The sequence below is a fragment of the Stegostoma tigrinum genome, chromosome 4, assembly GCF_030684315.1.
Source record: "Stegostoma tigrinum isolate sSteTig4 chromosome 4, sSteTig4.hap1, whole genome shotgun sequence".
Lineage (NCBI taxonomy): Eukaryota > Metazoa > Chordata > Chondrichthyes > Orectolobiformes > Stegostomatidae > Stegostoma > Stegostoma tigrinum.
The window spans coordinates 116063666-116077780 of NC_081357.1; the positions used below are offsets into that span (position 1 = coordinate 116063666).

The window sequence follows — 14115 nt, forward strand, 5'->3', positions numbered from 1 at the left end:
GTGTCTTTCTGCACTAAGACTATTCTGTAGTCAAAGCATTGCTCTGGGAATGGAATGGGAGAAAGTTGTCCCCCTGCTTTTCTTTAATTGAAACAATGCAACACCTAGATGTGTTTCCTCTCTTTGAAGATGATGTAAGTGAGCATACACATAGCTTTTAGCAAGTGGTAGTACGCCAAATTGTCAGCCTATCTGGTCATTTTCAATTTGCTGTTAGTGTAGTTCTTGCACATTTAGGATTATTTGCTCAATGTTCTCCAATTGTAGATTTACATTTAATATTTGACACTTTCTTCAGATTCAGATAATGGCAGCACATCTAGAGTGCTATTATATAATGCTGCAACACAATGGTCTTTGACCATTTGAGTGAAGACGTTCAAAATGTCAAATGAACACATTGCTATCCATATGCATGTCTTGCATAGATTGTGGGAACGCCATTTTTCAGCTTTATTTACATATTCCTGATTCCCTTAAAATCCACCTACCTTCATTTCTGAACCTACTCAACAATCTACTCCACAGGTCACTATAGTAAAGAACACATTAAATCTTATAAGCTTAAAGTAAAGAATTTTTTCATCTTTGTTCTAAATGGCAAACCTCTACAACTCCCTAGGGGAATTACCAGTTAGGGAAATACATTTGCAGCGTAAAACACATAATACCTCCAAGAACTTTATAAATTGAAATGAGATAGCCCGGGATCTGAGGAAAAGATAAAAAAAAACAAAACAACTGCACATGCTGCAAATCAGGAACAAAAACGAAGTTGCCGGAACATCTCAGCAGGTCTGGCAGCATCCGTGGAGGAGTTAACGTTTCGGGTCCGGTGACCCTTCCTCATAACTCACCGGGTCACCGGACCCGAAACGTTAACTCCACCTTCTCCTCCACGGATGCTGCCAGACCTGCTGAGATATTCCGGCAACATCGCTTTTGTTCTGAGGAAAAGATACCTGTTCTACGTAATCGCTCCTGTCTGGGCAATTTTCTCACCCATGGCTCAATATAATGTTTGAAGCACCCGCACCACTTGAACCTGAAAAGCAATTTGCTCACGACTCCATTTTTTTCAGTCAGTAAATATGGACGTTAATGTCAGCATTAACTGTGAAGCTCAGATCTGGTCATTCCGGTTTGAAGGACTATAAATAAATCTCTTTTTTAAAAGCAAAAGCACGTGTAGATTTTGTATTATAGATCCGTACTGATTATGAAGCAGTAAGTGACTGTAGCCGAAAGATTTTTTTAGAAAGTTTTAGTTCATTGGAAATATGTAGTTGGAAAGTATTTGTATTAGGAGAGGTTTGTGCCGTTCTGTTGCCTGACAACGTTCGGATAGACAGTGCTAAATTTTAGGATTTGCATTTGTTGCAAAAAAGGTGATCCCACTTTAGATATTAAATAGCGAAAATAATGTTTCGATAAATACCTCTTAGAAATTACCTGCCGCTTCTACGTAGTGGAAGCATATCAATGTACCTCTCTTGACAAATTGCGCAAGAACGTCCTCTATAGGTTGTACTCCCAGCATTTACAATCTAATTAATTTGTCTCAAAAAATTTTGGTATAATAGCTCGAAGAAGCTGCTCGTGTAACTTATTTTAAACCAGCACGCAGAACAAATGCTAGTATTTTTAAACAAAAATATGGATTCCATATGGAAACAAATGTTTAACCTTCTTTCCCATCTGACCCGGTTAAATGGATTATCTAATGAGAGACAGCGTGGCTTCAATTTAGACAATTGCTGCTGTATGTATCAATCCTTAAACTGGAATACAGTAGATTTAAGGATCAGTTCAGGCCAGGCTTCACTTCCTGTCACTCTGACAAATACATACAGACTGGAATGTGCTAAATTAAAAAAAAAGGTTGGGGGGGGAAGTAGATTGTATGTTTGCTTTCATTTTTGATGCATAAGCATTTTATGTCCTAAAACAAGAGTTGACGAGTAATTGCAGCAGAGTATATGGTGTGGTAGGATTGCACGATAATGTAAAGGAGATGAGCGACCCTGTGGGATGAACCGTCTCTTCACTCACGCACACTGCCCCCTCTCCAGTGCATGGTCTGGTCCATGGAAATGGTTACATGGAGCCGCGCGGCGGCTCTTCATCTTTTGCCTGAAATGGAAAGCGCTGCTCCAGAAGTAGACAGGGTTGTGTACAAACTACTGATGCCTCTTCACTGCAGGCTTGTGATTGTTCCAATACGCCGTGACTGATTTGAAGTCACCTTTGTTTTGTTTCTTCTTGATAGGTTTTTGGTTTTGTCTGTAGTCGTTTTAATTTTAAAAATAAATAACTGAACTGAACAACGGACCTACAGAGTAAAAGAGGAAAGGCACTCTCGAAGGAGCTCTGTGGGATAGTTGGTGAGTCTTTTGTGTGTGTGTGTGAGACAGAGACAGATAGAGAGGAAACCGGGTTGCAGTGCGAGCAGCAGCAGTGCAGTACAGCAACTTCCCTGATCTGTTATTGTTACAGTGGCTCCAGACACGGGCTGCAGGAAATAAAGTACAGAATGGTGGTGGCGGGGTGTGGAGGGGTTGCTGTCTCCAAACAAACAGCTTCCAGACTCTCATTCTTTCTCCACCCTGGACGTATTAGACTATGTTTGTCATCTCCACTTACAAAATAACTTGGCAATATTCTGCCTTCCTTCCATTCCACCCCCCCCCCCCCCCAAATCCCGACTGCCCCAAACTAGTTTTCCAAACTGAACGTTTTAAAGGTTCACCGTCATTGAAAACCTGGATTGACATTTCTTGTCTGGTGTAACTTTTTTTCTGTTTTCTCGGGTTAGGTCTGTAAGCATCAGCCAACAGCAAAACTGAGTTCTGTAACTCATAACAGTTCGGGAGATGGGCGTATGAGTTGGACCAGGGCGTTTTAATTCCCTCCTTGAAATGAAATTCTTGTCGCTCGTTGGGTGTCCTAGGAGTCGTGTCAGTCGTGTTTCCTTACAGTTTTGGAATGTGAGATTCTAATGTACATCCAGCGTTAATGGATGGGAGAAGGAAAAAAAATCGATTTCAGAATGATACGCTGACCTCGAACGCATTTCTTTTAAAGGCAGTATTGTGGGCAATAGCCTCAACATTTCCCACTGCTGTTCAAAAGAAAACAATCCCCTGGGGATTTTAGTTTAAGATGATTTATTCTGGACGTTGCTTGAATTGCAGTTGGCAAAGGGGAAAAATTATTAACTTTTTTTTGGCGATCAGTACAGCTGCTGTACTGAATCTGTTAAAACTCTCGTTTGAAAAATAGTCTACCTGGCAGGTTCACAAAACGACGTGCAGTAATCCATGGATGAGATGAATAATCCCCACAAAACTCGGTGCAAAGCCAGACAAGGTGGAGCGGGCCTGTGATATAAGTGCACCGTGAGGCACGAGTACAAGGCTGTGGTTAGTTTTAACCCAGGAGTCCAGACCAAGCTTTAGATTCAGGTGTGAGATTGAGACTGCTAGTGATCTGTGTACATTACAGTCCAGCATGTATACTTCCAGTGACAAGATTCATGAAAGGCTGTGTGCAGTTCGAAAGTATTACTCAAATAGTCTGTCTCCAATGTTCACATCTATCTCTTCTCCCAGCTAACGAATGCTTGCTTTTTCACATTGGATTACAGGGCAAGTTTACAGACCACACTGCTTTTAATAAGTGGCTGTAAAGTAATGGAGATAATGGGAACTGCAGATGCTGGAGAATTCCAAGATAATAAAATGTGAGGCTGGATGAACACAGCAGGCCAAGCAGCATCTCAGGAGCACAAAAGCTGATGTTTCGGCCTAGACCCTTCATCAGATAGGGGGATGGGGAGAGGGAACTGGAATAAATAGGGAGAGAGGGGGAGGCGGACCGAAGATGGAGAGTAAAGAAGATAGATGGAGAGAGAAAAGGTGGGGAGGTAGGGAGGGGATAGGTCAGTCCAGGGAAGACGGACAGGTCAAGGAGGTGGAATGAGGTTAGTAGGTAGATGGGGGTGCGACTTGGGGTGGGAGGAAGGGATGGGTGAGAGGAAGAACCGGTTAGGGAGGCAGAGACAGGTTGGACTGGTTTTGGGATGCAGTGGGGGGAGGGGGAAGAGCTGGGCTGGTTGTGTGGTGCAGTGGGGGGAGCGGACGAACTGGGCTGGTTTAGGGATGCAGTAGGGGAAGGGGAGATTTTGAAACTGGTGAAGTCCACGTTGATACCATTAGGCTGCAGGGTTCCCAGGCGGAATATGAGTTGCTGTTCCTGCAACCTTCGGGTGGCATCATTGTGGCACTGCAGGAGGCCCATTATGGACATGTCATCTAAAGAATGGGAGGGGGGAGTGGAAATGGTTTGCGACTGGGAGGTGCAGTTGTTTGTTGCGAACTGAGCGGAGGTGTTCTGCAAAGCGGTCTCCAAGCCTCCGCTTGGTTTCCCCAATGTAGAGGAAGCCACACCGGGTACAGTGGATGCAGTATACCACATTGGCAGATGTGCAGGTGAACCTCTGCTTAATGTGGAATGTCATCTTGGGGCCTGGGATAGGGGTGACGGAGGAGGTGTGGGGGCAAGTGTAGCATTTCCTGCGGTTGCAGGGGAAGGTGCTGGATGTGGTGGGGTTGGAGGGCAGTGTAGAGCGAACAAGGGAGTCACGGAGAGAGTGGTCTCTCCGGAAAGCAGACAGGTGTGGGGATGGGAAAATGTCTTGGGTGGTGGGGTCGGATTGTAGATGGCGGAAGTGTCGGAGGATGATGCGTCGTATCCGGAGGTTGGTGGGGCGGTGTGTGAGAACGAGGGGGATCCTCTTTGGGCGGTTGTGGTGGGGGTGGGGTGTGAGGGATGTGTTGCGGGAAATGCGGGAGACGCGGTCAAGGGCGTTCTCGATCACTGTGGGGGGAAAGTTGCGGTCCTTGAAGAACTTGGACATCTGGGATGTGCGGGAGTGGAATGTCTTATCATGGGAGCAGATGCGGCAGAGGCAGAGGAATTGGGAATAGCGGATGGAAATTTTGCACCCACCCTCCTATTCCCAATTCCTCTGCCTCCGCCGCATCTGCTCCCATGATAAGACATTCCACTCCCGCACATCCCAGATGTCCAAGTTTTTCAAGGACCGCAACTTTCCCCCCACAGTGATCGAGAACGCCCTTGACCGCGTCTCCCGCATTTCCCGCAACACATCCCTCACACCCCGCCCCCGCCACAACCGCCCAAAGAGGATCCCCCTCGTTCTCACACACCGCCCCACCAACCTCCGGATACGACGCATCATCCTCCGACACTTCCGCCATCTACAATCCGACCCCACCACCCAAGACATTTTCCCATCCCCACACCTGTCTGCTTTCCGGAGAGACCACTCTCTCCGTGACTCCCTTGTTCGCTCTACACTGCCCTCCAACCCCACCACATCCAGCACCTTCCCCTGCAACCGCAGGAAATGCTACACTTGCCCCCACACCTCCTCTGTCACCCCTATCCCAGGCCCCAAGATGACATTCCACATTAAGCAGAGGTTCACCTGCACATCTGCCAATGTGGTATACTGCATCCACTGTACCCGGTGTGGCTTCCTCTACATTGGGGAAACCAAGCGGAGGCTTGGAGACCGCTTTGCAGAACACCTCCGCTCAGTTCGCAACAAACAACTGCACCTCCCAGTCGCAAACCATTTCCACTCCCCCTCCCGTTGTTTAGATGACATGTCCATCATGGGCCTCCTGCAGTGCCACAATGATGCCACCCGAAGGTTGCAGGAACAGCAACTCATATTCCGCCTGGGAACCCTGCAGCCTAATGGTATCAATGTGGACTTCACCAGTTTCAAAATCTCCCCTTCCCCAACTGCATCCCTAAACCAGCCCAGTTCGTCCGCTCCCCCCACTGCACCACACAACCAGCCCAGCTCTTCCGCCTCCCCCCACTGCATCCCAAAACCAGTCCAACCTGTCTCTGCCTCCCTAACCGGTTCTTCCTCTCACCCATCCCTTCCTCCCACCCCAAGTCGCACCCCCATCTACCTACTAACCTCATTCCACCTCCTTGACCTGTCCGTCTTCCCTGGACTGACCTATCCCCTCCCTACCTCCCCACCTATACTCTCCTCTCCACCTATCTTCTTTACTCTCCATCTTCGGTCCGTCTCTCCCTATTTATTCCAGAACCCTCATCCCATCCCCCTCTCTGATGAAGGGTCTAGGCCCGAAACGTCAGCTTTTGTGCTCCTGAGATGCTGCTTGGCCTGCTGTGTTCATCCATCCTCACATTTTATTATCTTAGGCTGTAAAGTAATGGAAGGTTTAGCTGGCCATACAATTGCAAATGTCATTCTTTAGCTGCTTTTTATACCCACTCACTGGACTGTTAATCCTCTGTGGCAGCAAAAAAAGGTTTTCCCTGATCCAGAGTGTGCAGAAATGCCACCCGCACATGTATATCATGCTGGATGTCAAAGTAAATGAAAAGGGACTGCTTTTTCATCTTGTTCATCAACCTGTACCTACAGTGTAGTTCAGAGTTGAACCTAGATCTGGTAGCCCAGACGTAGGAAAAAGAAGCACACCCTTCTCTATACGCAGCCGATGGCACAGACCCAGCCTATGGTGATTGTATGTTTAATTCCCCTATGGCTGAGTTTGTGTAACACCTGTTATGTGGTGTGATGGCACCAGATGAGAGGTAAAATATCTACTCCCCAATTAGGTTCTTCTGGGATGGCCTAGAGTCCTTGAATGCTTGTGCTTTATTTGGGTGAGGATGTTAGGAGGGAATGCCCTATGTTTGTATCCATGGCCATATGGAGCACTCCAAGGTCACTTGCTTTATGGACCACAGTAAAGCTTACCAGCTGTGTGCACACATTACACCTAAATCCCCACCCCGATTTATTCCAATGCAGTTCCAATCACTCAGTTGCTGAACAGGACATTACATATTAAGATTACACAATTTCTTAGCTCTTTTTAAAAAAGCACTTTAACTCGAACCACATTTAAATCTAGGTTATTCAATTCAAAGGATGAGTTCCCAATCGCTGCACCTCAAGATTGTTTCCTCCAGTTCTTCCTCTTGAAGGGGCATTATCTATCTCCATTAGGCTGCGAGGAGTGGAACACATGATATTGAAATGTGACTGCAACCTTGGTCATGCTTTTGACATCACATTTCCTTTTATAGAATTTCTTTTCTGAGTGGTACCAGGAGGCCTAGCTTCCTTGATTTGGAAATTTGTCTGATTGAGCAATTATGGTTGGAGAGAGCAGAGGTTAAAAGACAGAACAAGAAAGCTGGGTTAAATTACATTTTAGAAAATACTTCAAAACTATGAGCAGGCCTAAGCAATTAGGACCATTTTGTAAATGCCGTGATAAAGCGAGTGACTCGATGCCAAATTATCCTCCAATTATTTAAGATCATTCAGAAGAAAAATTGTCTCCACATTAACGATCTGCAAACTTGTAATTTCAGAGCAAAAGCATATACTTAACGATTAAATTCTGCAATGAAAAGGGGTTTTTAGGTTCCTATCTATAATACAATCCTTCCCAAGTATAATTGGATGATTACTTTCAGGGTAGTTATATATAAATTATAATATGTATCCTTCCCCCTGTGCGGGATGCTGCGTAGGAACACAATAAGCACCCGATACTGACTAGGAGGCTTAGTGTCATTCCCTTGCTGTCACTGGGTCAAAATCCTGGAACTCCTTTCTTAGCTGCAGGGAGTGGGGGTGTATCTGTACCATATGGACTGCAGCAGCTCAAGAAGGCAGACCCCTACCACCTCCTTGACAGCAATTTGTGAGAGGTAATAAGTACTCACCAAGTTAGTGAAGCCCACAACCAATGAAAAAAAAGTATCTGAATTTACCTGAGCAAGATTCTTGTCTGTTTTCATGGAAGCAAAGTCTTTGTCCATCCATTTTCCAAACCAACTTAATATATCAGTAGATAATAAAATGTGAGGCTGGATGAACACAGCAGGCCAAGTAGCATCTCAGGAGCACAAAAGCTGACGTTTCGGGCCTAGACCCTTCATCAGAGAGGGGGATGGGGAGAGGGAACTGGAATAAATAGGGAGAGAGGGGGAGGCGGACCGAAGATGGAGAGTGCCTCACATTTTATTATCTTGGAATTCTCCAGCATCTGCAGTTCCCATTATCTCTAATATATCAGTACTTATGTTTTGCATGTTTGATAATTCTTAAATTGCCTTAAAGAGCCCTTCTTACAATTCTATGGCATTTCAATTTGCCCACCTCAGTACTGATATTAAATGTGTTGCAAACTGGTGTTCATTTTGTAGTGACACATTCATGTGAGAAATTTTGCTAGGTAATGGCACGAATCTTCCGTAAATCATGCTTATTATGAATGATGTTTTGGTAAGTAACCAGTAGAATTAGATTTAGTTATGTAATGGGATTTACTATCCTTGTAGACTTTAACTTGGCGAACCTAATCGTTTAATTCTGAGTATTACAAATGTGAAGAATTCTTTCTTCAAGAAATTAATTTGTTTTAATTCATGTTCTACATTTTAAAAAATAAATCTTTTTTATAAACAAAACTTCAGTTCCCAAATGCTGCAACTGATGGCTTCAGCAATGTATTTGGTCCTGGTTATTTTAAAAGAAAATTAAATGGTCTGTTAGCTCTTTAATTTGAGCCCAGGAATAGGATCACTTAAATTGTGTACCAAGTGTATTTGACATGCACTTAACTTGACATGAATGTGTCTAATATGGTGACATTTAAATGTTAGTGTGCAAGATGTGAAATAATTCATCTCCAAACCGAAGGGAGGAGTGAATATATATCCAGATCCAAAAATAGTTCTGAGTCTTCTAATGAAGGTTTAAGCTACCAAATTTAGATTTGGCCTAATAATCAGATCTTGATCTCCAAAGCGTCTGTAAATATTCAACTACATAATGTTCAATACATTGTTGACTTTCTGCACCACATCTTAAACGTTTCCTACATAATGCATTTTGGTGTACAATCTCTGCTTTCTTTATAACTAACTCTGACTAGAGTTTACAAGCTCATGTTCATAAAACAATTGAAATTTAAGTTAATGCATTTAAATTGTTGAAATGATTAGTTGTAGCATTTGAGGGTTGAGGATCTTTAAGGTACTAAACTACAACCTTTCCGAGAACCACTTCGTAGTGCACTCAATATTATGATTAGGTTAGCTAGTTAAAATCCACAGGATAATGATTCCTCTTGCATCTCATGAATCATTACATATCTGAAATCTAATTTTATTTTTACAATTTCTCCTTTTATTTGTAGTTTTCCTCCATACCATGAGACAATTTGATTGGTTATATTGTAACTATCTTGCTAACTTTTCAGTCACCTCGATGTTCTGGCTATTATGTGTTGCTGGTTGCTTTTTATCCAGTTTTCCAATGTGATGAAGTTGCAGACCGAGCAGAGATCAAAACATTCAAACTGGGGAATCAGTTCCATTGTCACTCATTTCCGTAACTCTTCCGCTCAGAATAACTTACCATTTACCCTTAATCAGCATTAAGTGCTGAAAACTCTTTTAAATTCTGGGCGAAATAACCACCCTGCTTATGATAAAAGTAACTTGTATGTCTTGTTGGTAGACGACAGTTGTCTGTACCCAAGATGTTGTGCCTTCACTGTGTCTCCCCTAACTTTTCTCAAAAGTAAAATTGTCTAGCCTGACGTGTTAGAAGAACCAGAATTTTGGTTAATTGTGGAAATTGAATTCGAGGTTTTTGGTCACCTGTGAGGTTGAGTTTTAAACAAAATTTCAACTTCAAATCTTGAAGGAGGAAAATAAAAATCCAGGACACTTTTTTGAATTTCAATACTTTTTACTTTGAAGGAAGATGAGTGGCAAACAATAAGTTCAGATTTATTAGCAATTTGTGCAACCTGAAACTGTAGGTTACAGTTTTTAAATTGTGTTCTCCATGGGAAACCCAGTTCCATTATAACTTTGGTAGGTGAGGAATGCTTTCTGTAATAAAATGTAAACAAAAACAGGAAGTGTTGCCACTATTTCTGAATTGGCTTAGAAATTTGTTAACATTACAGATGGGACTAATTATTATGCCCCCTTTAGAATTCTTTGTTTTAGCTTATTAGTCTGTTTAGTAACCAATACTGGGCCTAGAATTGCTTTTTTATATAATGCAGCCTCGTATAAAAACCAGGGGTGATTGGATAAAGAAGCTACCCAATTTTAATTATCACTTTCCTTTATGCTTCAGCAACATGCCGAAGATGTACTCCAGCTATTCTCTATGGACCTGAGAGTTTAGACATCATACACAAACCCATTTGCAGTGCTGTAAAATCTTTGTGATTTTCATGTGGGGAATGAGAAAATAGTTAAATTATTTTTAGCATTGCTTAAATACTTGGTATATAATGTGAAACCAAGCAATATGAAAGATTAAAGTGTCAATGCTCTTTGCTCTTGTGATGAAATATAGCGTTGAATCCTTGAATTCCTATTAAGTGAGATCGCAGTCTTGGCTGTCCTGTCAACAAAATGCTCTGTGCCAAGAACAGGAGTGTTACAGCAGTTACTGTTTGACACTTTCTAGAACCTGGCTGAAATGATGCTGGATGATGTCCACTTAGTTTGTGACAAGTAGCTTGTGCAGAAGGAAAGTAATAATTAGTTATTTATGGTTGGACATAATTCATTACCTGCTAATTTGATGCTGCAGAGCTGTTTTGTCATCAATTACATTGGTTATGTTAAGCATTCCCATTAACTTCAAGTGTAGTTTTAGCTCTTGCTTGACTATGGCTTGAAGCTATGTAATGGATGAACATAATTTTTTGTGCCTTTTATGACTGCCTTTGCTCATTACAGAAAGCACTCATCAAAACTGTTGGCTCGATCAAGAGTAATGGTAGGATAAATTGTATCTAAAAAGTCATTTTTGTGATTATTGATCTGAATATAAGTGGATTAATGGGAGTTACTGCACTGACTTGTCTGATGAAAATTGGACTTTTTGTTCAGTATTACCAGATGTAAACAAGGTCACCTATTCCCACTGACTCAAAAGCACACCTAACATCCAAGCATTAACCCTGAATATCCCTTGCTGCCAGTGCACCAATCAAGTCAAGATACTTGGATATCACTTGCAAATAGTGTATACGTAATAGTATGGTGGTTTCATGAAAATGCATGCATTTACAGGGCTTCATAAGGTGGAGGTGTACCTTTGTAAAATATGACTGTGTGCTGGTTTGAGAATCCAACATTTTAAAAACAGCTTCCATTGCAGGAAGGAATTGAATTCTCAGTGATACTCTAAGCAGTGCAAGACTATGTAATGTTACAGTTCTGTTGACTCTTCAATTTAGATTCAGTTATAGGGATGGGGACGTCTGGGGTGAGGTCATCTCTTTCCATGTTTTTAGTTGAGTCACATTCTTCCACCAGTTTTTCACGTGAGATCTGAGAAAATTCTCAACAAGTAGTCCCGGTAAGGGCGTTTGAAAACTTTTTAATTTGTTACTCCACTCCACTCCTCTCCACTTCAGTGCTGAGATTTAAATGGAAACTTTCTACCCTGACTTCCATGCAGATGAATCTCACTGGTTTAAACATAGGTTGCAACCCAGTGACAGATGTAAGGAGATTTTTTTTTCTTTAAAGACATAACAGCAGCAGCTGGGACTGAAGTTGGGAATTAATAGACGTTTTTTAATATTACAACAATAGGTGAGGTCAAACAACAGCAAATGACAGAATGAGCAGCTTGTACTGGTGGGAAGTAAACAGTCAAATAAAGCAGCTTAGTGGATAGAACTAGGCGGTTAACTTTAAAGTGGATTATTTTGTGGGCAGGATATGAATTGAGGTTTAGCTGGAGTTTGCAGAACTATTGAGTACATGTGATATTTATATCAACACTCAATGAATTTTGAACATCTACATCTATTTGCCCTTCCAGCTTTTAATTTAAGGTAGTAATTTTGCTACTTCAATGAAACTTGATTATATGAACAGCTCTAAAAGATAGGCACTTCAATGCAAATCTTTTATGTTATAAAAGGGTAAGATGCACTAATGGGATAGATAGTCAAAAGTTGTGGACTTTGGAAACTTTTGAAGTGCAAAGCCAATGAATTTTCCATCTTAAAGTATGGCGTGTGCAGACTTTTCTGGGTCTGAGTGAGATGTGGTAGAATTGGTTGATAAGTGCCACAAAGCCAATCTCAACAACTAGACAATCTTGCTGCATCTTCAATGCTTTTCTATAGAATCTCTACAGTGTGGGAGCAGCCAACAAGTCCACACTGACCCTGAAGAGTGTTTTCCCCCCCCCGCTCTCTCCCCGCCGCCCCCCCCGACTTGCACACCTCACATTCCCTATGGCCAACCCGTGTAACCTGCACATCTTTGGCATCCAGGAGGAAACCCATGCAGACACAAGGACAATGTGCAAACTCCACATAGACAGTGACCCGAGGCTGGAATCAAACCCGTGTCCCTTCAGCTGTGAGGCAGCATTGCTAAATACTGACCCACCATGCCACCCACAAGTGGCATGGTGCAATTTATACTAGGTAGCAGTGAGATGCCAATTGACAGGGATTATTGCTTGTTAAACACCTTGTTAATTGCCCATCTTGCCTTATTAATAATCAGATTCCCACCTTCTCAAACCCTTCAAATAATCTTGCCATTAGAAAACCAGAGCAAACATCTGGTCACTTTAGCTCCCCACTTGCTCCAAATAACCTGGTGTTTGTGTCCAACATCTCAGGACATGATCTGTGGGCACCTGACTATGCATTCCATGTCCATGCAGCTGACATAGACAAGCCTCTGAGCCCTCATGGCTCATTGCTAACACACTTACAGGGAGCTTCTGCATTTCAGGACTGTGTCAGGAACTATCATAGAAATGTTGCAGCAAAGACACTGAGCTCAGGGGCATGCACCCAGCTCCTGTACTGGACATGCGTCTCTAGCCTGTTCACTTGCTCTCTTAGTACTCGCTCACTCTGAGGCACCTAAACACTAAGTGTCCCTACATTGCCTTGCCATGCCTTTTTGGACTCGGTCCACTCAGCCAGAGATGCCAGACTCATATTACTGCTGTCCTGCCATGCCATTTAGGGCAGACACAGCCAGGAAATTTTTTTGTAGTGGTCAGTCCTCAATCAACTCAAGGCGGGGAGTGGGACAGTCGTAGCCTTAACTCTGGGGCTCCCAGTGAGTTGGGAGCAACCTGCAACATCAGTCCAAATGCCAGTCAGAATCCAGATCCTCTTGTCATTTCATGGGTGAGGAGCTGAGTGAGCTGTCATGGATTTTCTGCCTGTTGAGGGCTGTATGTGAGAGGGGCAGGTATCAAGGGAGATGTAAGTGGGTGGCACACCTGTTAATATTGGTGCCAGTGGGAAGTGTCATGGCTGACTGAGTAGGCTGCGCAGGGGGCATGCAGGTTTTTTTGTAGTGAGTTGAGGTGGGAAAGAGGTTGTGGGCAGTAGTGGGTGTGGTGTTGCACAAGCTTGGTGACAGGTGGTACACTAGTAACGATAGTGAGTGGGAGGTACTTGCCCTGGGGAGTGGAGACATTGACCACCTGTGCACTTCTCCAGACAACTGGGGTGGCCTGTGACATGGCCTCTGCTGCTAATCCCAAGGGAGGAGGAATTCCCTCATAGGCATCTCCCAGTCCAGTAGAAACCCCAGGTGCTTACCTGCAAAGCAGTGCACTGACTTACCCTCCCTGACACATCCGGAGTAAATGTGTGGAACTGTACAATTCCAGATTGGCCCTTTTCCAGGTTGCCATTAGTTTTTAAAGATGGCACCAGTGTACGGAGTACTGATGAATTCCTGAATACCTATGTAGAGGTGACTTGTTTCGGTAATAATGTGTGATAAGATGGGTGGAAATTGGGCAAATTTGGTATGAGATAGTGAGCGAATTCTGCCTCATGACAAACCCTCTGCAAAAGTTCCAACGCAACTTGAACCTGGCCGAAAGAGAATTATCCCCATCGATCTAGTTCAAACTGAATTCAATGTTGACCAGAATGCTTCAAATGAAGTCCTTGCAAATCTGTGTAACAGTGATGCTTTGTTTTCATTTAA

At 43.2% G+C, this 14115-nt stretch overlaps 1 protein-coding gene across 1 annotated transcript in view; it reads left to right on the forward strand.

Annotated features, from left to right (window-relative positions):
• Positions 1–2088: 2088 nt before the first annotated feature.
• Positions 2089–14115, forward strand: part of LOC125452775 (hippocalcin-like protein 1) — a 56468-nt gene continuing 44441 nt past the window's right edge. The window contains exon 1 of the mRNA XM_048531603.2: positions 2089–2384. The gene's annotated coding sequence lies outside the window, so the exon portion shown is untranslated. The remainder of the gene's footprint in view (positions 2385–14115) is intronic.